Source organism: Mobula birostris, chromosome 19 (assembly GCF_030028105.1).
Source record: "Mobula birostris isolate sMobBir1 chromosome 19, sMobBir1.hap1, whole genome shotgun sequence".
In the NCBI taxonomy this organism is placed as follows: Eukaryota; Metazoa; Chordata; class Chondrichthyes; order Myliobatiformes; family Myliobatidae; genus Mobula; species Mobula birostris.
Window position 1 is genome coordinate 41,832,216 of NC_092388.1, and position 26,082 is coordinate 41,858,297.

The window sequence follows — 26,082 nt, forward strand, 5'->3', positions numbered from 1 at the left end:
TTGAAGTCAATAACTATCTCTTTATATTTCTGATATTGAAAGAACAGCTATTGTCATTTCACTATGCCAATGGCCTCTCTGTCACCTTCCTGTACTCCAACTAATCATAATTTGAGATGTGTTCCACTACGGTGGTGTCATCTACAAGCCCATAGATGGAGTTAAAGAAAAATCTGGCCACACGGTCTTAGTGGTATCAGGAAAAGTAGGAGGATGCAGCCTTGTAGGGCACCAGCATTGAGGATAATTATGGCAGAGTTCTTGCAATCTTTCCTTGCACTTTGCAGTATTGTGTTAGGAAGTCAAGGATCCAATTGTCAATAAGTAGTCCAAAGAAGAATGTATGGCCAGGAAGATGGTATCCACCTGTAAGAGGTTTCTTATTTTTATGTCACTGCGTAGTCTACAAACATAATTAAAATGGCTTCTTTGTTATGTTATAATTGAAAGGGCTTCTTTGTTATGTTAACTGCTGAGAAAGTCCTCCCATTAGTAGTTTGTTTTGGATTATCTATTGATAAGAAGACAAATGAACCAATTGGGTTAGTTGTTATGCTTTCTGTGTGTCTGTAAGATATTGTATGCATGGGTTTTTGGGCAGAAGGCGGGAGAGAGAGACAGAGGATGGACCAGGTGCTGTGAGTTCGCTAACGGGGTCGGACCCCGAGCAGGAGTCCGAGGTTCAGGGTGTTCGGCGAGGAGAGGAGACGGAGATGGACTCGTGTGGAGCGTCTGGTCGACCACAGTTGTTGGTCCCAGGCGGTAGGTCGAGGTGGTCCAAGGGGTTGCAAGGTGAAGAAGGAGGGTCCTGAGCTCCAACTATTTGTGCACGAAGAGATTGTACTTTGATAAGTGTGGTGCCTTTTATTTTCCTTTTATATTTTATTCTCTATTAATTATATAGTTCCAGTAATATCTATAAACTGTAAATCATTTAATCGTATCTGGTGTATTGTCTGTTATTTGGCGGGGTGGGGTACATCACACAGCATCCACACAAACTATTACCCAGTTGGCGGGGCCGAGGGCTGTTTCCCTAGACGACAGCGAGCTGAGCGACCCTGAGGCTGGCCAGGAGGGCTACACACCATAAACCAGTTTTCATTGTAGTTGAATTGTAGTGGGTCTAGGTTGTCTGGGAGACTGGAGCTGATGTATGCAATGACCAGCCTCTAAAAGCATTTCATGATGGTGTACGTCAGTTCATGTTGCAGGCAGTCATGAAGGCATGTTACTTGTTTTTCTTGTACTGGGGTGACAGAGTCTTAAAGCAGGTACGAACTTCAAAGAAGAATAGGGAGATCTTAAAAATGTCTGCAGGTACACCCACAAGCTGACCAGTGCACAGTCTAAGGACATGGCTGGAGACCCATCCAAGCCAGATGCTTTCCTTGAGTTCACTCACTGGAAGACCGATCCAGTGTCTGCAACATTGTCTGTAGGGACAGATACATTGCAGGATGCCAGGGCAGATGGTGACATTCGTGTCTTCTCTTATTCAGAATAAGCATAGTCCCAGAACTATAGAGACAACTCTCTTGCCTGTAACATAATGCCATGACCTTTCATACCTAAAGTGGGGCTGTTGTCTAATGTTTGGATCAAAAGACAGCATTACTGACAGTGTGGCGCTTGGGACCAATGAGGTATCTTGGATACCTCCAAGATATTTTGTCCCACAATGTGCTGATTTTTAGTGCCATTATGCACAAGAGCTCCAATATGTTTAGGATCCCACTTTTATTTCCGTGACCATCCAAAGTATGCCCAAGAGGGGCCAGATAGGCAGAGGAAGAAGGGAGGACAATCTAGCAATCATTTTTGTTACGATGCACAGAAAATTGTGTTGCTGGAGATCATGCTGATCTTTTATAATTTCAAGTTTGTAGAAGCCCACTGCCTTACTTCCCATTTCAATTACTGTGGTGACTCTCCCCGTATCTTGGCATGGTTTCAACTCCTGAAGGCTGCATCGGGAGGGAGGGAAGGGAGGGAACATCGACTCAGACCATGAGAGGCCTGCGTCGGGCATTTTCATGCCTTACAAGGCGCAGATTTGAAGTCTGTATGGGGCGCCACTCCTCGCACAGACACTAGAGCAATGTGTGGTTAAGTGCCTAGCTCAAGGACACAAACATGCTGCCACAGCTGAGGCTCGAACTAACGACCTTTCAGATCACTAGACGAATGCCTTAACCACTTGGCCACGTGCTCAACACATCATAAGGCTGCAACACAATGACAAAAATACACACATTTCTTTTAAATCCTCTGTATTTGAAAACAGATTATGGAAAAACAATCTGTTCATTTTATTTCTTAAATGTTCGACTTATCTCTATTCCTCTGATTATTTAATCATTATTATTCCATTCACTTTCTTTGATGTAGTCCAAATCATTTTCTCCCACAGCTACAAACTTCACGTTCTTTCTGAAGTTGGAATCTGAATGAAATTTCCATTTTCAGTGAGCTGAATAATTAGCTGCTGATTGCTATATATAGAACAAATAGATATTAATGTCAGGTTCAAAAACAGTCACTTCCTTTCAATCGTTCGGTTCTTGAACCTACTTTCAAAGTCATAATCAGTACAATTTAAATCACTATGACCACTTTGAATGCTTTGCACTAAAATTGATGTTGTCTTTTTTTTTGTTCTGACTGTGTTTTCCTGTAAAAATCCTGTATAACGTAATTATTTTATGTTTTCCTTGTGAATATTGCTTATTTAAGGCTATGCACCTGTGATGCTGCTGCAAGTAAGTTTTTCATTGCACCTGTGCATGTGTATGTGTATTGAACATGTACTTACGCATATGACAGTGACTTCAATTTTCCTTTCAATTAGTCATTAAAACAGTTACAGTTAAGACTATTCTGTTGCATGGTACAGGATTTTGGTACTTTACGAAGGATTGATTAGATTTCTCCACAGTTCCCATCACCCGTTCCTCTCCCACCAAAACTACTTTGGTATTTATCTCTCTCCTTTGCTCCAGTTTCAGTTTCCACCTTCAGCATCCCTGATCTACAGAAGAGCAGGATATTATGGAAAAGAGATTTCACTGCAGATCTGCAATATACATGTAGGAATTATTCTACCCCAAACTACATCTTGAGCTTCAAGCAAAGAGAATATTCAAGCTAAAGGGTCTTACAGAAACAGGCATTGGTCCATCTTTCATTCATTTCTACAAGTCCTGTCCTCTCCTATAAAGTGCCACTTTGATATCCAATATAATTCCAAGTCCAAAATCTACCCATAGGCTTGCACTCTGCCAGCAGAACTTATTGGAGGTAATTTAGCTGTTCATCATACGTATGTATTCATAAACCACACAGTGATTTTATAACTCAAGAATTTAGTAAAATGAAAATAAGTTAATTCCATTTTACCCAAATATCACAATGGCCAAGATTGTTTGAACAGATACTATTAAATGCACTCTTTAGTTCTCTTGGTAATGAATCAATCTATATAAAGGTTCTAATTTTTGTTACAGTACTTTATTATCCTATGCACCAGATGTGAACTTAGAAATTACAGGGTTTTTTAAAAACTTTAATCAACATCAGATAAAAGGAATATGGTTGATTTGAGCTTTCATCTGCATTTGATCAACTGTAGTATTAACAACATGATTATGAAACCTCCTAGTTTTAAATATAGTGGCTTGCGGCCTTTGCATTTTCTCATTTGGAATCATAATCATGAACTTTTTATGCAAGTGCTAATTACAAACATGGGAACATAAGAAATAGGTAATGGAAAGTATGGGCTTTTCAGAATTTGATGCCTCCTCCACATTAAATAAAATCATTCCTGGTCTTTCATCTCAGCACCACTTTGCCGTCATAATCCCTTATTTGCTTATTCCCATGTCCAGAGAGATGTTAATCTGTTTTTAATATACACAGTAACTATGCTTCTGGCCCTCTTGAGTAGAAAATCCCAAAGCTTCACAGCCCTCCGAAAGTAGAAACTCTTCCTCATCTCCATCTCATATTGATGCTACCTGTTCGAAAAGAATGATCCCTATTATTCCATAGTCCAATGAATAAAGGGTCAATTTGTTCGATCTTTCTTCATATATCAACACACTCACACTCGGAATGAATCCAATGAACTTTCTCTGCACTGCCTCCATGGAATGTATAATCTTTCTCAAATTTGGAAAACAAAACTAAGTACTGTAGTCCAGTACTGCTGTGTCCCATCAAGTTACCCTTGCAATATCAACCACCATTCTGTTTACCATTCTAATAGTTTACATTTTCTGCATGCTAAGTTCCTGTGTTTCATGAGGGTAGACTAACAGATTCCTTAACACTGCAACATTTTTCAATATAAATAACAATTCACTGTTGATTCTTCCTGCCAAAATAAACAATTTTACATTTATCACATTAGAATTCATATGATAACTTCTTAGCCAAATATGGCCTTTGCAGTTCTTTGTGGCCTCCTCACAACTTACAAGGTGTGTTAACATCATTAGAATATTTGGCTACAGTACACACAGTCACTTTAAATTCTTAATATAGATTATGAAAATGAGGATGCATCATTGATCCCTGTGGCACCAACTAGATACTGATTGCCAATTCAAAAGTGTCCTGAATCTCTATTTTCGATTAGTTAAATGAATTCAACCTATACTAACGTATCACACTCAACTCTCTGTGTTCTTATCTTGTGCAGTAACCTTCTGAGGGACATTCTATCGAAGATCAACTAAAGATCTAAAGGTTTGCCTTTATCCACCCTGTTTGTTGTATCCTTAATGAACTCTTGCAAATTTGTCAAATTATTTCCTTTTCTTAAAATTATGTTGACATTTCTGGATTTTCTAGGTGATTTGGTTGGTGTCAATTTCGCGATGAGATCTTGATTTTTCCCTCCCATAGTAGCTCTGCTTTTTGACTTATTCTGACAAACTGGATGACTTCACATATGGAGGCCTGTGATCAGTGGGTACTGGGGACAAAGCCCAGAGGTCAGCTCGCCTGGAGGGTGAAGCCCAAAGGTCAAAACCCGAGTTCGGCAAGACCAGAGGTTGAAGCCCAAAAGTCAAAGGTCCTAGGCTGGTTGGAGAATCCGGAGGTCAGAGGCCTGGTGTCTGCAAGTCTATAGCCACAGTCTGGAGGTCAGAGTCCTGTCCTGGGATTGAAGGCAAGTCTCTATGTGTGGGTGTGGGGTGGAAGTGGAAAAGGGGCTTGTTTTACTGTTGTTGCTTCTTGTATCTTGGCTGCGTGTTGCTCTGCTGAATAGTATGCACGTGTTATGTTGGCACCAGAATATGTAGCAACACCTGCAGGGTGTCCCAGCACATCTTCAGATTATGTTGGTTGGTAATAAATAGGCATTTCATTATGTTTTGATGTACATGTGATTAATAAATAAATCTAAAACCTGCTAATTTCTCATCTGAAGTCTACAATTTCCTAGTTTCCCTACCTTGTTTTCCCAAATATGGGTGTCGCAGTAGGAAATGATCCAGAGATCAAACTATGGTGGAAGGTAACCACTACACTAGACTTCCTCACTTGAATGAATTCCAGTATTGGGATCTCCGACACCCAGACTTGGCACTTACTTCCTTCAGGATATCTGCCCAGCACTGCTTCAATACTGCCTTGGGCACCTCCTGACACCCTCTGTGTACATCACTTCCCTACCATTATATTAGGATACGGGGATCAATAACTGTAAAGCTAGGGATTAAATGCATGTCCACCTCACCATCAATGCTCCAGAAAAACTTCCAGCTTCTGTTTTAGTAAACAGATACCTTTTAAGAACTGGAGCCCTGATGTCAGTTAGCACAGGATTGGTGCCTCAAATGATATGATATTGATTTGCTAACAAGCATCGTAACACTCGGAAACAATGCAGCAGGCACTGAAAGTGATAACACACCAAACAGAGTGTTGCATTCCTCCACGCAGGGTTAACATTTCACATTACTGGCTTTTGAACAACACTAAAACCCTTCTGATGCAAGAACTTGGCTTGAAAAATCAGCCATCACTTTGCATCCACAACTGTTGCTTGACCCACTGACTTCCACCAGCAGTTTGTATTTTTGCTCCAGATTTTAGCAGCTGCAATATCTTATCTCTTCACTAAAAGATTTACCTTGCCCTGTCTGTAATTTTCAAACCATGCTGAAAATGTTCACAAAGCTGTTGAATGTTTCCAGCATGCCCTGTGTTTATTTTTCACTAAAGAGAAGTAAGATGTTTCAGGTTTCTGGTAATTGGAAAATTTTGCTTTTTATTTTGTTGGTAATGAGTGAGAAAAGAAAAGAAAAACACCTCCGGGAAAGTTGAAGAGTCAGATGTCAAAAAGATAAATGAAAATCCATTATTCTGCTAAATGCTTGGTAGAGGAAATCCATTTAGCATCACTTGATTAAATTACTTCATGCTGTGGAGTAACTGTATCACTTTCAATGTATTTTTCTTGTATTTCTAATCCAGTTTCTTTTAAAAAGTTGGGCACTTCAAATAAATTCACAATTGTGGGCATGTCAAGTGATCGGAGTGAGAGTGTTAGAATACTAAACTACCTGTTATTGCAAATCCTTCAAGCATCACTTTACTGCCACTTACGATGTTCTTGAATATCCATTTTAATTTTTTTTTAAACATTTACTTCATTCTTCTTTCAAGTCAACAGATCAAATCCAAAAGGCTGCAGGTTGTCAAACAAGATCTCAAAAGTATGAAAATATAACTCAGCTTCTCCTGCGGCTGATCTCAGTAGCATAGATTACTTCTATAGTACACAAGCAAGAACTAACCACTCAAACCATGGAATTAGCAACACAGCTCAGATGGATAGCCTAAAGCAAGCGAATAAAAACAAAGATAGTAACAGTGGCAAAGCTACCAGGAAAAAAGCACAGGACCCCCACCGATGACCCCTTCTCCCATCTTCAACCCTCCTCCTCTTCATGGACACCCCGCTCTGGTCTTCTGCCTGCTCTGGATCTCTTTATTGCTATCTGCCGACGGGACAGCAACCATCTCGACTTCATCGCACCTTGCTCCCATTCCAACCTCACTCCTTCGGAACACTCTGCTCTCCATTCCCTCCGCAATAATCCTAACCTTACTATAAAACCCGCCGATAAGGGGGATGCTGTTGTAGTCTGGCGCACTGACCTCTACCTTGCCGAGTCACAGCGACAACTCGCGGATACCTCCTCTTATTTACCCTTCGACCGTGACCCCACGAAGGAGCACCAGGCCATTGTCTCCCACACCATCACCGACTTTATCCGCTCAAGGGATGTCCCATCCACTGCTACCAACCTTATAGTTCCCACACCTCGCACTTCCCGTTTCTACCTCCTACCCAAGATCCACAAACCTGCTTGTCCTGGCCGACCTATTGTCTCAGCTTGCTCCTGTCCCACCGAACCCATTTCTGCATACCTCGACACGGTTTTATCCCTCCTTGTTCAATCCCTTCCTACCTATCTTCGTGACACTTCTCACGCTCTTAAACTTTTCGATGGTTTAAAGTTCCCTGGCCCCCACCGCATTATTTTCACCATGGATGTTCAATCCCTATATACTTCCAACCCCCATCAGGAAGGTCTCAAAGCTCTCCGTTTCTTTTTGGATTCCAGACCTAACCAGTTCCCCGCTACTACCACTCTGCTCCGTCTTGCGGAATTAGTCCTTACTCTTAATAATTTCTCCTTTGGCTCCTCCCACTTCCTCCAAACTAAAGGTGTAGCTATGGGCACCCGTATGGGTCCCAGCTATACCTGCCTTTTTGTTGGCTTTGTGGAACAATCTGTGTTCCATGCGCATTCTGGTATCTGTCCCCCACTTTTCCTTCGCTACATCGATGACTGCATTGGTGCTGCTTCCTGCACGCATGCAGAACTCGTTGACTTTATTAACTTTGCCTCCAACTTTCACCCTGCCCTCAAGTTTACCTGGTCCATTTCTGACACCTCCCTCCCCTTTCTAGATCTTTCTGTCTCTGTCTCTGGAGACAGCTTATCCACTGATGTCTACTATAAGCCTACCGACTTTCACAGCTATCTGGACTATTCCTCTTCTCACCCTGTCTCTTGCAAAAATGCCATCCCCTTATCGCAATTCCTCCGTCTCCGCCGCATCTGCTCTCAGGATGAAGCTTTTCATTCCAGGACAAAGGAGATGTCTTCCTTTTTTAAAGAAAGGGGCTTCCCTTCCTCCACCATCAATTCTGCTCTCAAATGCATCTCTCCCATTTCACACACATCTGCTCTCACTCCATCCTCCCGCCACCCCACTAGGAATAGGGTTCCACTTGTCCTCACCTACCACCCCACCAGCCTCTGGGTCCAACATATTGTTCTCCGTAACTTCCGCCACCTCCAACAGGATCCCACCACTAAGCACATCTTTCCGTCCCCCGCCCTCTGCTTTCCGCAGGGATCGCTCCCTACGCGACTCCCTTGTCCATTCTCCCCCCAATCTCTCCCCATCGATCTCCCTCCTGACATTTATCCAGTGCTACACATGCTCTTACACTTCCTTCCTCACTACCATTCAGGACCCCAGTCCTTCCAAGTGAGGCAACACTTCACCTGTGAGTCGGCTGGGGTGATATACTGTGTCCGGTGCTCCCGATGTGGCCTTCTATATATTGGCGAGACCCGACGAAGACTGAGAGATCGTTTCGCTGAATACCTATGCTCTGTCCGCCAGAAAAAGCAGGATCTCCCAGTGGCCACACATTTTATTTCCAAGTCCCATTCCCATTCTGATATGTCTATCCACGGCCTCCTCTACTGTAAAGATGAAGCCACACTCAGGTTGGAGGAACAGCACCTTATATTCCGTCTGGATAGCTCCAACCTAATGGCATGAACATTGACTTCTCAAACTTCCGCTAATGCCCCACCTCCCCCTCGTACCCCATCCGTTATTTATTTATATACACACATTCTTTTTCTCTCTCTCCTTTTTCTCCCTCTGTCTCTCTCACTATACCCCTTGCCCATCCTCTGGGTTTTTCCCCCCTCCCCCTTTTCTTTCTCCCTGGGCCTCCTGTCCCATGATTCTCTCATATCCCTTTTGCCAATCAACTGTCCAGCTCTTGGCTCCATCCCTCCCCCTCCTGTCTTCTCCTATCATTTTGGATCTCCCTCTCCCCCTCCCACTTTCAAATCTCTTACTAGCTCTTCTTTCAGTTAGTCCTGACGAAGGGTCTCGGCCCGAAACGTCGATTGTACCTCTTCCTAGAGATGCTGCCTGGCCTGCTACGTTTACCAGCAACGTTGATGTGTGTTACAGGTTTTCAGTGTAGGTTTTTGTATATTGATGGGGAGTGCTTGGGCAGCCTACAGCAGTTGATGTTGTGGTTCCAAAATTCTATCACACACGGTGTGTAGTGCTATACATTTTAGAAAAGGCCTTGAACACGGAAATTAAAAACTACCATTGAATTGCACATCATAAGAGCATAGACCATAAAATATAGGAGCAAAATTCAGCTATTCAGCTCATCGAGTCTGCTCCACAATTACATCATGGCTGATCCATTTCCTTCTCAACCCCATTCTCCTGCCTTCCCCCTGTAGCCTTTCATGCCCTGAGTAATCAAGATCCTATCAACTATTGCCTTAACTACACACAACTACACACAATCACCTGGCCTTCACAGCTGCCTGTGGAAACAAATTCCATAGATTCACCATCCTCCAGCCAAGGAAATTCCTCCTCATCTATTCTGAGGCTGTGCCCTCTGGTCCTAGACTCACCCACTATAGGAGATATCCTCTCTACATACACTATATCTAGGTCTTTCAACATTCGATGAGATTCCCCCCCCCCCCCCCCACCATTCTTCAAAATTCTAGGGAGTACAAGCTCAGAGCAATCAAATGCTCTTCATATTAGAACCTTTTCATTCACAGAATCAGTCTTGGTGCACTTCTGAATATCTACAATCCCCTACTTCCACCCAACCTAGATCTTTTGCAGTTTCATCTTCCTTTGAGTCTGATCACAATACCCATTCACAAATTGATCTTGCATTCTAACTTACTATAAATGTTCATTATGTTGACTTCTAAAACTGCAGCAAAATCATGATAATGCCATTCATTCTCAGTTCCTAATTAAAATGCTGGCAATAGCTTCACAATAGCAGTCAGTGGGCTTGGAACCCAAAGCAATAATTTTCCACGGAGTAGATGATTGCTCACTCTCCACCCACCCACATTTATGCCAGCCTGGCTTCTTCGATGCTTTTAGAGCCTCCTTCCCACTCCTGTCATCTTGGCAGTCTCAATCATTGTCGTTGCTTAACTTCAAATAATTTCCCCTCCACCACAATTTCCCAACTTGCCAATGTTCCTTGCCTCACATGATCTCTTTCTCTTTCTCTACCTCTCTACTTCTTCTCAGAATCTTCATCTAATTCCCTGATCCATAAGACAATAATTAAGCCAGTTGGCCCATTGAGTCTGGTCCACATTTCAATCATGGTTGATTAATTTTCCTTCTCAACCAAATTCCCCTGCCTTCTCCTTGTAAACTTTGACACCCTTTGCTGTGTATTTAATATTTCAGTAAACTTGTAGATTAATTGTTTGATTAACTATTCTTGTTCATTTAAATAATTCATTACAAGTTATATGTATCAATACAAGAATGCATAAATTGCATACAGCGTATGCCATACACCACCACACAACTTCGCTTAAAAGTAAACTCAAAGTTAGACTTGCATTTTGAATTCCTGTATCTTCCTTTGAATTAGTTTATTGTTTTGAAGTTACAAAATATAACATTGGCAATGAAGTAGCTTTAAAACGAACGTGAGACAGCTATCGATCTGTTGAAGTACAGCAAGACAGTTGAAATAAGAAAGACACAGCAAGGAACAGTCAAATTTAAAAACACAACCGAGTATATGCAGAGATGGTCAAGTTTAAAAAAAAACTTGCACAGCACGTGTTCTTCAGAAGGAAAGCCACAACTGAGTTTTTCTTAAAAAGTCAGAAAATGGAAGAATTAATGGATTCATAAAGAGAAAGGAAGGATTCCTGGGTTCATAAAGAGTGAGTACCAGTTGATAATTATCATAAAACAGGAGAAATGGCTGGCTATATCTGAAAGATTGTCACATTTAATTACAGTACAGTTAGTTGGATTTTATATACTGAGCAAATTCAACAATATTTTGAAGCAAATGGAATAACTAATTTTACTAAGTGCATTGGGTTTAAAGGCATACAGTTTGCTTTGACGTTTGTCTGGTCCAACCAAACCAGTGGATATGAGCTTTTCTCATATTGTAAAAGTGATATAGGAAAATTTTGAACTGAAGCCATTGATGATTGCAGAATGCTTTGGGTTTCATTAGCGGAATCAAAAAGAAGGGGAGTGCATTTCAGCTTACATAGCTAAATAGAAGAGAGTGTCTGAGCCAGGGTTCCTCAGCCAGGGTTCCACGGAACACTAAGGTTCCATGAAAGGGTGCTAGGAATTCTGTGAGAGATCATGATTTAAAAAAGATAAGCATTGTTTTTAGAACTTCTTGCAACACACAATGCTAGGGCTGGCAGTGGTAGCAGTGACCAAGCAGCCCCATTAGAGATCTCTCAGCCCAGAACGGCAGCGCGTACTTGGACCGTGTTTATTTAGTTGAGTCCATTCTCAGTTTTTGATGCAAGGAAGTGGAGATCACTGTATTGCACAGAGGAGAGAATGGTAGGCTGATGAGGAATGTGAAGTGTGTTTTCCAGGCATTGAATGGACTCGCCAACCTGGGCTGTGATGTCAGCCTCTCCCTCACGAATTACATCCCCCAGCTTCCCCTTATGCAGCACCAACTGACTTATGGGAGTGAACAAACTCTACTGGAGTAGAAAACCGGAGGGAAATTTTCATTCTAAAGACGGTCCAGTGCGACAATTTTTGAAGTGGAAGTGTGGGATGGAAGAGGAGGATTATAGGACTAGGCTATGGACAATTCTGATAAGATTAATGATGAGGAATTACAATCTTCTGAGTCATTTCACTACACTAGTACAATAACAGACACAAAAAAGTCTACTTTTACAATGACTTTTATATGGACTGGTGATCCCAGTTGTCCTATTCCATTGTACCTAGTCTGTGGCAAACAACTTCCAAATGTAGCAATGAGTCCAGCAAAATTGAAAAGACACTTAACTACAAATCACAGCCATATGACACGTAGAAGTCTTGATTATTTAAATGACTACTGGAATCTCAATACAAACAGATTAAAACTTTTGAAAATAAAGTCACAGTCAGTAAAGGGACTCAGGAAGCAAGTTATTTAGTAGCCTTAAGACCAGTTCACTCAAGAATCAAGATCAGTTCACTCTAGACAAAGAGCATACCAATCTCCTGCTACATACAGAAACCCGGTGGCTTAGCAGAGAAAGAGTTCTCAACTGGGCGTTTGAGCTGAAAGGTGAATTGCAGGAGTACTTTCAAGAAAATAGTAGGCCAGATTTTGCTGAGTGCTTTGAAGATGAAGAATGGCTACAGAAACTGGACTATTTAACAGACATTTTTCATCATATAAACCAGTTGAACAAGTCTCTGCAAGGCCCTGGAGAAAGTGTTTTGAGTTCAAGTGACAAGATTATTGGATTTAAAAGGAAATTGAGTCTTTGGAAAAATCATAATACAAAAGGAAATCTTGAAAAGTTTCCGCTGCTGCTTGAGTTTGAGAGTGAGGAAGGATATCAGAAAGTATCGAGTCTTATTGAAACCCAGCTGGAAGGACTGCAGAATAAAATTGAACAGTATTTTTCCTCCCTTCTTACGCAAGTGCATGACTGAGTGAGGGACCTTTTCTCTGAATCTTCTCAGCCTAAGAACTTGACTTTGAGAGAAGAGGAAGAATTTTGTGAGATCTCTCTGATCACGCACTCACGATGAGATTTACTGACCTGCCCCTGGACAAGTTTTGGATTTCTATGAAAGAAGAATATCCTGCCAATCATAGGAAAGCAATGAACATTTTGCTGCAGTTCTCAACTTCTTACATGTGTAAGCAAGCATCAAGAGCAAGGACAGAAATCATCTCACTTTGGTTGAAGGTGAAATCCGTGTGTGCATACCTCAAGTTTGACCCAGAATTGAGAAATTTATTATGGTTGCCTTATGATTTTTTAAAATTTATGAAAGGGAAAGAAAGAAATTAATTTCAAGAAAGGTAAGTTAAGTTGATCCTATCCTGAAAGGCTTCATGTGTAAAACTTGCACAATTATGAATTGTTAAACAATGGCACTAATTAACTATGTATAATGTGTTTACCACAGTAAAGAAATCTACACTCTTCAATAGAGCTTTTAAAGTGACAGCAATCAACCAAAGTATGAATTAGTCTATTCTGGCAAGAAAAGAAACATTATCCAGATGGTAAGAGACTACATTGTTTGGAGATGTGGTGGAGTGAGGGAGGGGTGGTGTGGAGTACGTGGTATACAATAAGTAGTTTAAAGTAAATATCAGAGTACATATTTGTCACCGCATACAACCCTGAGATTCATTTTCCTGTGGGAATATTCAGCTATCTGTAGAATAGTAACTATAACAATAATTAACTATGATAATAACTATAATGAAAGACTAAGCAGAGTACAGAAGACAACAAACTGTGCAAATACAAATATAAATAAATATCAATAAATATTGAGAATATGGGATAATGAAATAAAGAGTGCTTAAAGTGAAATCGTCTCACTGGATGGGCAAGTGAGTGTAGTTATCCACGTTTGTTCAAGAGCCTGGTGGTTGTGGGGTCATAAATGTTTTTGAACCAGGTGGTGTGAGTCCTGAGGCTCCTGTACCTGCTACCTGATAGCATCAGAGAGAAAAGAGCTTGGCCTGGGTGGTGAGGATTGCTGATGATGGATGCTATTTTTCAACAACAATATTTTATGTAGATGTGATCACTGGTTGGGAGGACTTTACCTATGATGTACCGGTCTGAATCCATTATCTTTTGTAGGATCTTCTGTTCAAGGGCATTGATGTTCCCATTCCAGACCGTGATGTTGCAAGTCAATATTCTCTTCACTACACATCTTTCAAAGTTTATCTATGTTTTTAATGTCATGCCGAATCTCCACAGTCTCTTAAGGAAGCAAACTCTAAGGAAAGCTAACAGAACTATTTTTGTATATTGCCAGAGCAATTGAATACATGAGTAGAGAGGTTATGCTTCAGCTATATAGGGCAATAATGATGCAATATGTGGAATAACATCTCCACGTGGGAGTGGCATGGAGGGCTATGGTCTAGGTACAGGTTGGTGGGACTAGGCAGAATACTAGCTTGGCATGGAGTAGATGGGCCGAAGGGCCTGTTTCTGTGCTGTAGTTCTTTATGACTCTCCCTCATATTTTAAGGAAGCTTCCCCAACAGGCAGTGCTAGTGAAGCTGAAATGAAGTTAATGTTACAGATGCATAAACCTACAGCAGTAACGGCCAGTTCCTATACAAAGAGCACCGATCATTTTGTTGCCTTTATACATGGAATCCTCTTGTCCATCACAAGTGGTTTTAATGGTTCACCTGCTCCCTCATAATTTATTCCCAGACTCATGCAGCCCACCAGTGGTCCTGGTTGAGTAAGAAATACTTATTTCACCAGCAACAGATGCTGTTTATGCAGAAGTTACTTACAGCTTGCTGGAAAATCTTCATCACTGCAAACACCCATAAGCCAGACTATTACTGATACTGGGTGTCCCTGGGTTACAGAAAACATAGATTTAATGGTAATCTGACTTGATACAAATTCTTCCAGACTCTACTCTCAGGTATGGTACTCAAATCTCTTCACAAGGAAACAATGCAGAGACTGAACACAGACAACATCTTCTGCAAACTCTCCCTCAGGTAAGTTCAAACATTATGAGCCCTGAAAGGTCTCTCATTATCACACACTTTGATTAAACTGCCAATAGCTTTCTTGCTGATTAGCTAATCAGCTCCCCTTGTCACTCCGCTTCTGCTGCATTTAGACAAATATTTGTCACTGTTCACCGAATGGTAACACCTCCTACCATCTATTCTGACTTTCCCCAGTTTACACTTTGCAAATCAATCCCCAAGGGCTACTGAGCCTAAAAATTTCACATCACAATTTTGGGTGAAAACCAGTCCTGATGAAGAGACTCGGCCGGAAACGACAACTGTTTACTCTTTCCCACAGATGCTGCCTGACCTGCTGAGTTCCTCCAGCATTTTGCGTGTGTTGCTTTGGATTTCCAGCATCTGCAGATTTTCTCATGTTTGGTGGAAATTGTTTGCTTCAGATTTCTTGAGAATTCTCTTGCTGAAGAGTTTTCTGTGGTTGAACCCTTGAATAAACCAAAGATCCCCCCCTGTACAGCTGAACAAGAATTCCTGAACTGCAAATTGGCAAGAAACCAGCCTTTTGTATTATAGATTTACTCCCAGGGTGTTTCAGGGACAGGGCGTCAGCAGTGAACAGTCTAAAGCTAACTCACTGCTCAGGCCTTTGCTATGTCTTGGTGCCTCTAGGGAATGGAAGTTGTCAAGATCTCCACATCTGAGCAAGATTATGAAAAGACAGAGAGTAATTAGCCCAGGCAAGAGGCTGAATAGAGCTTGATTTCTATCAACATTTCTTAAATGCCACAGCAGTAGACTCTAATACCTGGCATTTTTCCAGATTCTTTGGAAACTCATCCAGACGTGTGGGTGAAGAAGGTTTGCCCATTCTCCTCGAACTTCTCCCACTAACAAGGTGGTTTTCACCCACAGAACTGCCACTTACTGGATGCTTTTTTTTTGTTTTTTGCACCATTTTCTGCAAACTCTAGAGACTGTTGTGAGTGAAAATCCTAGGACATTAGCAGTTTCTGAGAAACTCAAACTCAAACCACCAACTAGCACCAACAAACATTCCACAGTCAAAGTCACTTAGGTCACATTTCCTCATTCTGATGTTTGGTCTGATCAACTTCTAAACCTCTTGACCGCGTCTGCATGCTTTATGCATTTAGTTGCTGCCACATGATTGGCTGATTAGGTATTTGCATGTATGAGCAAGTGTATGAGTGGCAACTGAATGTATGTGGCATTTGCTTTAACTGTGATTACAGAAGTATTTCATTGCAGAAACTCCATTAAAATGCTGGGTAATGAATGAGTTCTGTTGTTACAGATGTCCATAAGATCAGACAATACATGCTTCCACAGTATCATCATGAGTGGCAACAAAAACATTGATTGATAAGAAAGAATTATTACTAAAAGCAGAGTAGGAAGTGGAGACTAGTTCTGTGGTTCATAAGAATAGATCTATGTACATCAGACTTTTGATGTATATTCTTGTCCTGGGGATAGCTTATTCTATTATACATTCAGGAATATTTTAAAGAGGTTTACAAATTAGCCACTTTTTACATAACTACTTGATAAATGCAATAAACCACTGGAGAAGCTAAAATTATTTAAAGACTTCATTTTATTAATTTGGTATCAAAGTAAGCTGAAAATTTACAAACAAACTTGTGGTGAAGGAAGGAAAGAAATATCCCCACCTCTGACCATCGACAGTCCATAATTTATTACACTGTAATAGCAAGAGTTAGAAATTCTAAAAAAAATTGCAGCTTCATAACAGAAATCACTTTAGAATTTTCCAGGCATAAGTCAGCAATTGCTCAACTGGATAGATAAGTATAGAAATAAAAAAGATGATGTAAAATTAATGAATGAGTTTGACAAAATAAATTGTTTGCTTTTAACTTAAAACCATGATGAACGATTTCTTTGGAAGGCTTGGCCATAAGTTAGTAAGCAATTACTATAATCTTCAAAGCATTTACTAATTTCAGCAGTTAGTGATTAGGACTTTATAATGAAATAATCATTCTTGGCTTCTAAGTATTGTCCAATGATTAATGCATTTCAGACATTTGAAAACTGATTTCCACCACGTAGCTTCACGTAGTCTATTATATTTTCATCTTCATTCTTATTCATTTTTGGGGATCAGGACATCACTGACATGGCCAGAATTTTTGCCCATCCCAAAATGGTGCTGAGAAATTGATGAGTTGCATCTTTGAATCAAGGTAGACTTTCTAGGGAAGGTACTTCAAATACAATGTTGTTAATTTAAACCCAATGTCAACAAAGAAACAGCAATAGTTCCAGATCAGATTTGTGTGTGATGTAGAGAGGATTCTAAGGGTGACAGTGTTCCTATATGCCAGCTGCCCTTTGTGGATGCTAAAATGACATGATGTGCAGCAGAGACTGACTAGTCACAGAATATGATCTTCTGTTTAGCCACAGTATAAATGTGACTGATCCAATCGAGCTTCAGTGATAACCTCCAGAATCTAATCAGACATTTGGCACATATTGTCGAATGAAATCCCATTAACCCTTTTAATTATAACACTGATAGAAACAATACGGTATTCGATTGATTTAAGGACTTGGTAACTGTGGTGGCTTCATTCAAATAAAGTTGCCTATCAATCATTTAGCTGCTAGGCACACTCCGTCACCCTGGGAATGTAGCAAATTGTTAACTCACTTAAACTCTTTTAAACTTAAAAACTTCATTATTTTCAATTGTCTTGAAACACCTCAGATAATCAGAAACGTTAAGAAACAGTGGAAAAGCTTTTGATAGCGCAAGCTGTTCGAAAGTCATCAGGGCTCTATGATTTGGGGTTAGATCCAGGCCCAACAGCCCAGCCACCTCTCCAGCATGGAAATAATAGAACAATGTCATGGGTCACATGTTTCTGAGGCTTCCCACTGCAGAAGGTTAGTGACAATTTAAAAAAAAAATTTGAATCTCTATAAGGAAAGATACTCTTACTTTGAACTTAGGTTATGCTGTGAGGACAAATTGACAAGGAAAAATTGATATTCTTTGGAGTTTAGAAGAATGAGAGGTTGTCTCAATGAAACAGGAGACAATGAGAATAATTGGCAAGGAAGCTGCTTTAGGCTATCTCATCGGACTGGAATATATAACACTAGGATCAGATAAGAGTTGGGTTATTTAAGACTGATCTATGGGGAAATTTCTTCACAAGGAGGTTTGTAAAGTTTTGGAGTTCTATATCCTGAAAGGTGTGAGTTCTGCATAGGAATAGTCAAGATTGAGATCAACAGATTATTGGACTTCAGTAACATTAAAGGATGTAGTAATAATGAATGAAAATGGGCTTGAGGTGCAAGATCAGCAGAAACATCACATTTTCTACCATTTGTTCCTGCTGATCCGCTTACTTATGTACAACTCCCAATCACTTTATTCTGAATAACAGTAATTCCAATAATTGCTGACAAATGATATTATACAAACATACATTAAAATCCCTAGTTGAACTCTTTTACCTTCCTCTTCAAGAATTTTCGCAGTTTTTGAATCCGGGGACCAGTTCTTAAATTAAAACAAATTTCAAGTAGATTGGGAACAGCTGTTTGCATGTAAAACAGCATCCTAGAAGTTTGATTTTTTAAAATGGGAGACAATGAGAGTTCTGGGACAACACATGTCTGTGAGTGTGATAGGAAGGTTGGCAAAATTAGAACGTTGGATGACAAGGGATATCTCTTGTTTGATGAAATAAAGGAGAATATGACAGATAAGGCCATAAGACCATAAGTTATAGTTATGATATATCCTGTAGCTATAGGCAAGAAGCAGGAGAGTTTTCTTAAAAAATAAGGAGCTAATTGGAGGGTAATTAAAAAAGAAATTAAGAGAGAAAAATGGGGCTGTGAAATATCATGGGTAGAAAAGAATAAGAAGAAACCAAAGGTAAGCCAAAGTGTAACCAAGAAAAGAATTGGCTCCCTTAGGGCTAAGAGGAAATTCTGCAAGTAGAGCCAAGAGTTGTGAACGAGGTCCCAAACGAAACTTTATATTTGTATTTACCATGGAGAAAGACATTGTAAATTGGAGTCGGTAGGGAGTGCAATGGGGCTATTGTGGAGCATCTTAGGGCTGTGCAGGCTGGTTCAAGAAACAAATGGTTCAAGGAAAGTAACTAACTGTTCTTGAAACTAGTGGTGTGGGTATTTTAGCTTCTGTAGTTCTTGTCCAATGGTAGCTGAGCGAAGTTGACACTGATGCTGGGGATGGTGGGGATCTTTGGTAATAAATGCTGCCTTCTTGAGTGGCACCTCCTGTAGATAAGGTGATACTGTTTGGGAAGGCAAACAAGGGTAGGGCTCTTGAGATTGTTGATAAACAAAGTACGTTGAAGTTCCTGAAAGTTCAATAGGGATAGAGAGGGTTTGGCTTTATTGGCATGACATAAAATATAAAAGCTGGGATATCATGTTACAAATTTCTAAAACATTAATTAGGCCGCACTTGGAGTATTGTATGCATTTCAAGTCACTATTTTATCAAAAGAGTTCAATTGCAACTGAATGTGATTGTAGAAAAGGTTCCCCAAGATTTTGCCTGGATCTGAGCATTTTATTCCTAAGGAGATTCAGAGAGGCTAGAATTATTTTTCCTGGAGTAGAAGAGCCAGCTAAGTGGTATACAAAATTATGAGGAAGAGAGATAGAATAGATAGTAAGAATCTTTATCCAATGGAGAGGTGCCTATGACAAGAGGGTATTGGTATAAGGTAAGAGATAAATGGTTTAGAACGGATCTGAGGAAAACTTTTTCACGCAAAGGGTGATACGATTCTTGGATGGTGATGGACATTGGTACTCACTACACTTAAGAAGCATCTGGACAAGCACTTGTTTCACCAGGACATAGACAGCACTGGAGCTAACACAGGTAAATGGAATTAGCATAGTTGGTTGCAACAAGGATGTGATTGGATGAAGATGTATTTCTACACTATAAAAGTCCATGACTTTAAGATAGCTTAGGACTGAAAATTTGTGAAATTGGGATAAAAGATTAAAGGATTGAACTGTTCAACATTCCAAAGGTTGCATTGATTGGCTGATGACTTCTTAAATTATTTCTCAATCAAATTTCCAAAACATAAGCATTCACTTCTTGAACTCTACTTTTCCAACAAAAACATGGTAAGGTTGAACGTTTGGCTCCAAATCTGCTTCATTCATGATCCTGTGCCAAATTAAAATGTTTGCAGAAAGCTTTGATTTTGGCCATTTTGGAATAATTCTGTTGACATTGGCACTGCTTCTGTCAAAAACAGGAATCATATTGGAAATGTGAAACAGTCTATTTTCATTCCAGTCTTGAGGACCCACCCTCAGACATTTGTGACATGATACTCTGACACCACAGGAGCACCTACATTTTGCAGATACACAACGCAGTAGGGTTGAAGAGACAGACAGACCCAATAGGAATGCTGGTACTGTAGTTGGTACCTGTTCACAAGTTCCCTTCCCTCCTTTAACCTGAGTATTGGAAAATAGATATGGAAAATAAATTCTTGCTTCTTCTGACAGATCATGTTTATGAAAGAAGGACAGAGGCCAAATCCGGAATAATTCTAGTCCAAGATTCTTTCAGCCCTCCCCATCCTACCTGTTAATATATTAAGGTACCCTCTTGGGTCCAAGTTCCACAACAAATCGAGTGTAATGCCGATTTTGCATTTTGTAATGAAAGCATTTCTCCATGTTTATAAAAGCTCCCCTTTATATTAACATGCAAACCAAAGTTGAACCTTTTCTAGTAGAAAGTCAACAAAATAGTTAATTGAAGAAACTTTGTTCAAACAGAATTTAGTATGAACTTAATCTGAGGCAAAACAAAATTTTTTTAAGGCATCCATTAGTCATGGATCTGCGCCTGGACAGTCTTCACTCTCCAGGGCGCAGGCCTGGGCAAGGTTGTATGGAAGACTGGCAGATGCCCATACTGCAAGTCTCCCTTCTCCACAATACCAATGTTGTCCAAGGGAAGGGCAAGGGCCGATACAGCTTGGCACCAGTGTCGTCGCAGAGCACTGTGTGGTTAAGTACCTTGCTCAAGGACACAACAAATAAGCAATAAGTATCAAAAATATGAGATGAAGAGCCCTTGAAAGTGAGTTCATAGGTTGTGGGAACATTTTAGCGATGGGGCAAGTGAAGTTGAGTGAAATTATCCCCTTTGGTTCAAGAGCCTGATGGATGAGGGGTAATAATTGTTTCTGAATCTGGTGGTGTGAGTCCTGAGGCTGGAGTTTGAACTCATGACCTTCAGGTCACTAGTCGAATGTCTTAACCACTTGGCCACGTGCCCACACCTCAAAACAAAATACGTACATTGTTTCTAAATTCAACATAAGGTAAGCTTAAAATTTGTACACTCTACAAATGATAAGATTACTTTAGGTCCCATATTTAAATGCCAGCAACCAGTTTTACGTTGTTGGAGGGAAGTTGTTACAAAACAATATAAATTCACGCTACCTGATAAAGACCCACTGTCTATTGGGATTGGGAGCTGGGCCATGTAACAATGTGGCATGTTGGAGCAGCTGGGGTGGTGCCAAGAGTAATATAACATCAGGTCTCTCCAACACTTCGTTGTGGATTCTGCAGCAGCACCATTTGGCTCTACAAGGAAAAGATTATCTGCAGCGAGGAGCGGCCAGTGTGTGAGTGGCTCAGGGTAGGAGTGTAGCTTTGAGGCTTTGGCTCGAGAGACTTCGGCGAGCAGAGGCTGAGGACAAGCCTGCTCCCAGTGAGGTAAGGCTGGGTAAGTTCCTTTAATTAATTTAATTAACTTAGGAGTAGTTAATGGAGACAGCAGTTAGGGCAGTCAAGTGCTCCGTATGCAGTATGTGGGAAGTCAGGGGCAACACAATTGTCCCTGATGACTACACTTGTGCATCCTGACAAACCGAGTTAGGGAACTGGAGCTGGAGCTGGATGAACTTTGGATCATTCGTGAGGCAGAGGCAGAAAAAGACAGGAGTTTCAGGAAGACATTCACCCCTAAAAGTCAGGAGGCTGGTAGCTGGGTGACTGTCAGAAGAGGGAAGGGGAATAGACAGAAAGAGCAGAGCACCCCTGTGGCTGTTACCATCAACAATAAGTATACCGTTTTGGATACTGTTGGTGGGGACGACCTACCAGGGACAAGTTGTAGTGGTTCTGTCTCTGGCACCTCAGCTCAGAAAGGAAGGAGGGAAAAGAGGAGAGCAGTAGTGATAGGGGCTCTGGGAGTTTTAAACTAGATTTGCAGGGGGAGGGGAAGCAGAGTGTTAGAGAAGATAGTGAGGTGGAGGAGGATAAAGGTCATGTGAGGACTGCATGTATAGACAGTAAGCAAAGGTTTGTATGTGATAGAAATGTTCTCAAGTGCATCTATTTCAATGCAAGGAGTAATGTAGGTAAGGCAGATGAGCTTAGGGCATCGATTGGCATGTGGGATTACGACCTTATTGCTATTAGTGAGACTTGGTTGCAGGAGGGGCAGGACTGGCAGCTTAATGTTCCAGGGTTCTGTTGTTTCAGACGTGATAGAGTGGAAGGGGGAGGAGTGGCATTACTAGTCAGGGAAAATATCACAGCTGTGCGTAGACAGGACAGCCCAGAGGGCTTGTCTACAGAGGCCATATGGGTGGAGCTGAGGAACGGGAAAGGTGTGACCACACTAATAGGGTTGTATTATAGACCGCCCACTAGTCAGAGAGAATTGGAGGAGAAAATCTGTAGAGAGGTAGCAGACCGATGTAAGTAACATGAAGTTGTAATATAGGGGATTTCAACTTTCTACATATTGACTGGGACTCCCACACTGTGAAAGGGTTAGATGGCTTGGAGTTTGCCAAATGCGTTCAGGAAAGTTTTCTAAATCAATATATAGAGGTACCTACGAGACAGGATGGACTACTTGGTCTCCTATTAGGGAACCAGACAGGTCAGGTGACAGAAGTATGTGTAGGTGAACATTTTGGGTCCAGTGACCATAATGTCATTAGTTTCAAGTTAATTGTGGATAAGGATAGGTCTGGTCCTCGAGTTGAGGTTCTAAATTGGAGAAGGGCCAATTTTGTGGACATGAGAAAGGATCCAGGAAGAGTGGATTGGGATAAGTTGTTTTCTGGCAAGGATGTGTTCAGTAAGTGGAAGGCCTTCAAAGACGAAATTTTGAGAGTGCAGTGTTTGCATGTTCCTGCCAGGATTAAAGGCAAAGTTAACAGTCATGGGGAACCTTGGTTTTCAAGGGATATTGGTGATCTGGTTAAGAAAAAGAGAGAGGTGTATAGCAGATATAGGCAACAAAGAACAGATGAGGTACTTGAAGAGTATAGAAAATGTAAGAAAATACTAAAGAAGGAAATCAGGAAGGCAAAAAGAAGACATGAGGTTGCTTTGGCAGATAATGTGAAGGTAAACCCAAAGGTTTTCTACAAGTATTTTAAGAGTAAAAGGATAATAAGGGACAAAATTGGTCCCATAGAAGAGCAGAGTGGTCGTCTATGTGTGGAGCCTCACAAGATGGGGGAGATCTTAAACAGCTTTTTTGCATCAGTATTTACTCAGGAAATTGGCATAGCGTATATGGAAGGAAGGGAAACAAGCAGTAGTGTCAAGGAACATATAGAGATTGAAAAGGAGGAGGTGCTTGCTGCCTTACAGCCAATAAAGGTAGATAAATTCCCTGGGCCTGACATGATATTTCCTTGGACCTTGAGAGAGACTAGTTTAGAAATTGCAGGGGCCCTGGCAGAAATATTTTAAATGTCCTTAACCACGGGTGCAGTGCCGGAGGATTGAAGGGTAGCTCATGTTGTTCCGTTGTTTAAAAAAGGCTCCAAAAGTAAACCAGGTAATTACAGGCCAATGAGCCTGACGTCAGTAGTAGGTAAGTTATTGGAAGGTGTTCTGAGAGATCGGATATTCAAGTATTTGGACAGCCAAGGGCTGATTAAGGATAGTCAGCATGGCTTTGTGTGTGGTAGATCGTGTTTGATGAATCTTGTAGAGTTTTTCTAGGAGGTTACCAAGAAAGTAGATAAAGGAAAGGCTGTGGATGTTGTCTACATGAACTTTAGTAAAGCCTTTGACAAGGTCCCACATGGGAGGTTAATTCAAAAGGTTCAGACACTAGGTATCCATGGAGAGTTTGTAAACTGGATTCGAAATTGGCTGTGTGGGAGAAGACAGAGTGGTAGTGGATGATTGCTTCTCAGACTGGAGGCCTGTGATTAGTGGTGTGCCTCAAAGATCTGTGCTGGGACCATTGTTGTTTGCAGTCTATATCAATGATCTAGATGATAATGTGGTAAATTGGATCAGCAAGTTTGCTGATGACACTAAGATTGGAGGCATTGTGGACAGCAAGGAAGGCTTTCAAAGCTTGCAGAGGGATCTGGACCAACTGGAAAAATGGGCCAGAAAATGGCAGATGGAATTTAATGCAGAAAAATGTGAGGTGATGCATTTTGGAAGGACAAATCAAGGTAGGACATACACAGTAAATGGTAGGGCACTGAGGAGTGCGGAGGAACAAAGGCATCTGGGAGCTCAGATACATAATTCCTTGAAAGTGGCGTCACAGGTGGACAGGGTTGTAAGGAAGGTTTTTGGCATCCTGGCATTCATAAATCAAAGTATTGAGTATAGGAGTTGGGATGTTATGGTGAGGTTGTATAAGACATTGGTGAGGCTAAATTTGGAGTAACACTCACAACATGCTGGAGGAACTCAACAGGTCGGGCAGCATCCGTGGAAACGATCGGTTGACGTTTCGGTCCGGAACCCTTCGTCAGGACGGAAGAGGGAAGGGGCAGAGGCCCTATAAAGAAGGTGGGGGGAGGGTGGGAAGGAGAAGGCCGGTAGGTTCCAGGTGAAAAACCAGTAAGGGAAAAGATAAAGGGGTAGCGGAGGGGAAGCAGGGAGGTGATAGGCAGAAAAGGTGAAGAAGGAATAGGGGAAAACACAATGGGGTAGTAGAAGGAGGCGGAACTATGAGGGAGGTGATAGGCAGCTGAGGAAGGGGCAGAGTAAAATAGGATAGGGGAAGGGAGGGTGAGGGAATTACCGGAAGTTGGAGAATTCTTTGTTCATACCAAGGGGCTGGCGACTACCTAGACGGTATATGAGGTGTTTCTCCTCCAACCTGAGTTTAGCCTCATCATGGCAGTAGAGGAGGCCATGTATGGACATATCCAAATGGGAATGGGAAGCAGAGTTGAAGTGGGTGGCAATCGGGAGATCCTGTCTGTTGTGGCGGACGGAGCGGAGGTGCTCGACGAAGCGGTCCCCCAATCTGCGTCGGGTTTCACCGATGTAGAGGAGGCTGCACCGGGAGCACCGGATGCAATAGATCACCCCAACAGACTCACAAGTGAAGTGTTGCCTCACCTGGAAGGACTGTTTGGGACCCTGAATGGTGGCAAGAGAGGAGGTGTAGGGACAGGTGTAGCACTTACGCTTACTGGGATAAATGCTGGGTGGGAGATCCATTGGGAGGGACATGTGGATCAGGAAGTCGCAGAGGTACCGATCCCTGCGGAAAGCGGAGGGGGTGGAGAGGGAAAGATGTGCTTAGTGGTAGGGTCCTGTTGAAGGTGGCAGAAGTTGCAGAGGATAATGTGCTTTATCCGGAGGCTGGTGGGGTGGTAGGTGAGGACAAGGAGAACTCTGTCCCTGTTGTGGTGGCGGGAGGATGGGGTGAGGGCCGAAGTGCGGGAAATGGAGGAGATGCGGGTGAGAGCATCATTGATAACGTTAGAAGGGAAACCACGATCCTTAAAGAAAGAGGACATTTGAGATGTCCTGGAACGGAAAGCCTCATCTTGGGAGCAGATGCGGCGGAGACGGAGGAACTGGGAATAGGGAATGGCATTTTTGCATGTGGCGGGGTGGGAAGAGGTATAGTCGAGGTAGTTATGAGAGTCAGTGGGCTTGTAGAAGATGTCAGTGGACAGTCTGTCCCCAGAGCCCCAGCTTCTTTATAGGGCCTCTGCCCCTTCCCTCTTCAGTCCTGATGAAGAGTCTCGGCCCGAAACGTTGACTGATCGTTTCCACAGATACTGCCCGACCTGCTGAGTTCCTCCAGCGTTTTGTGAGTGTTGCTTTGACCCCAGCATCTGCAGAGTATTTTGTGTTTACCAAATTTGGAGTAT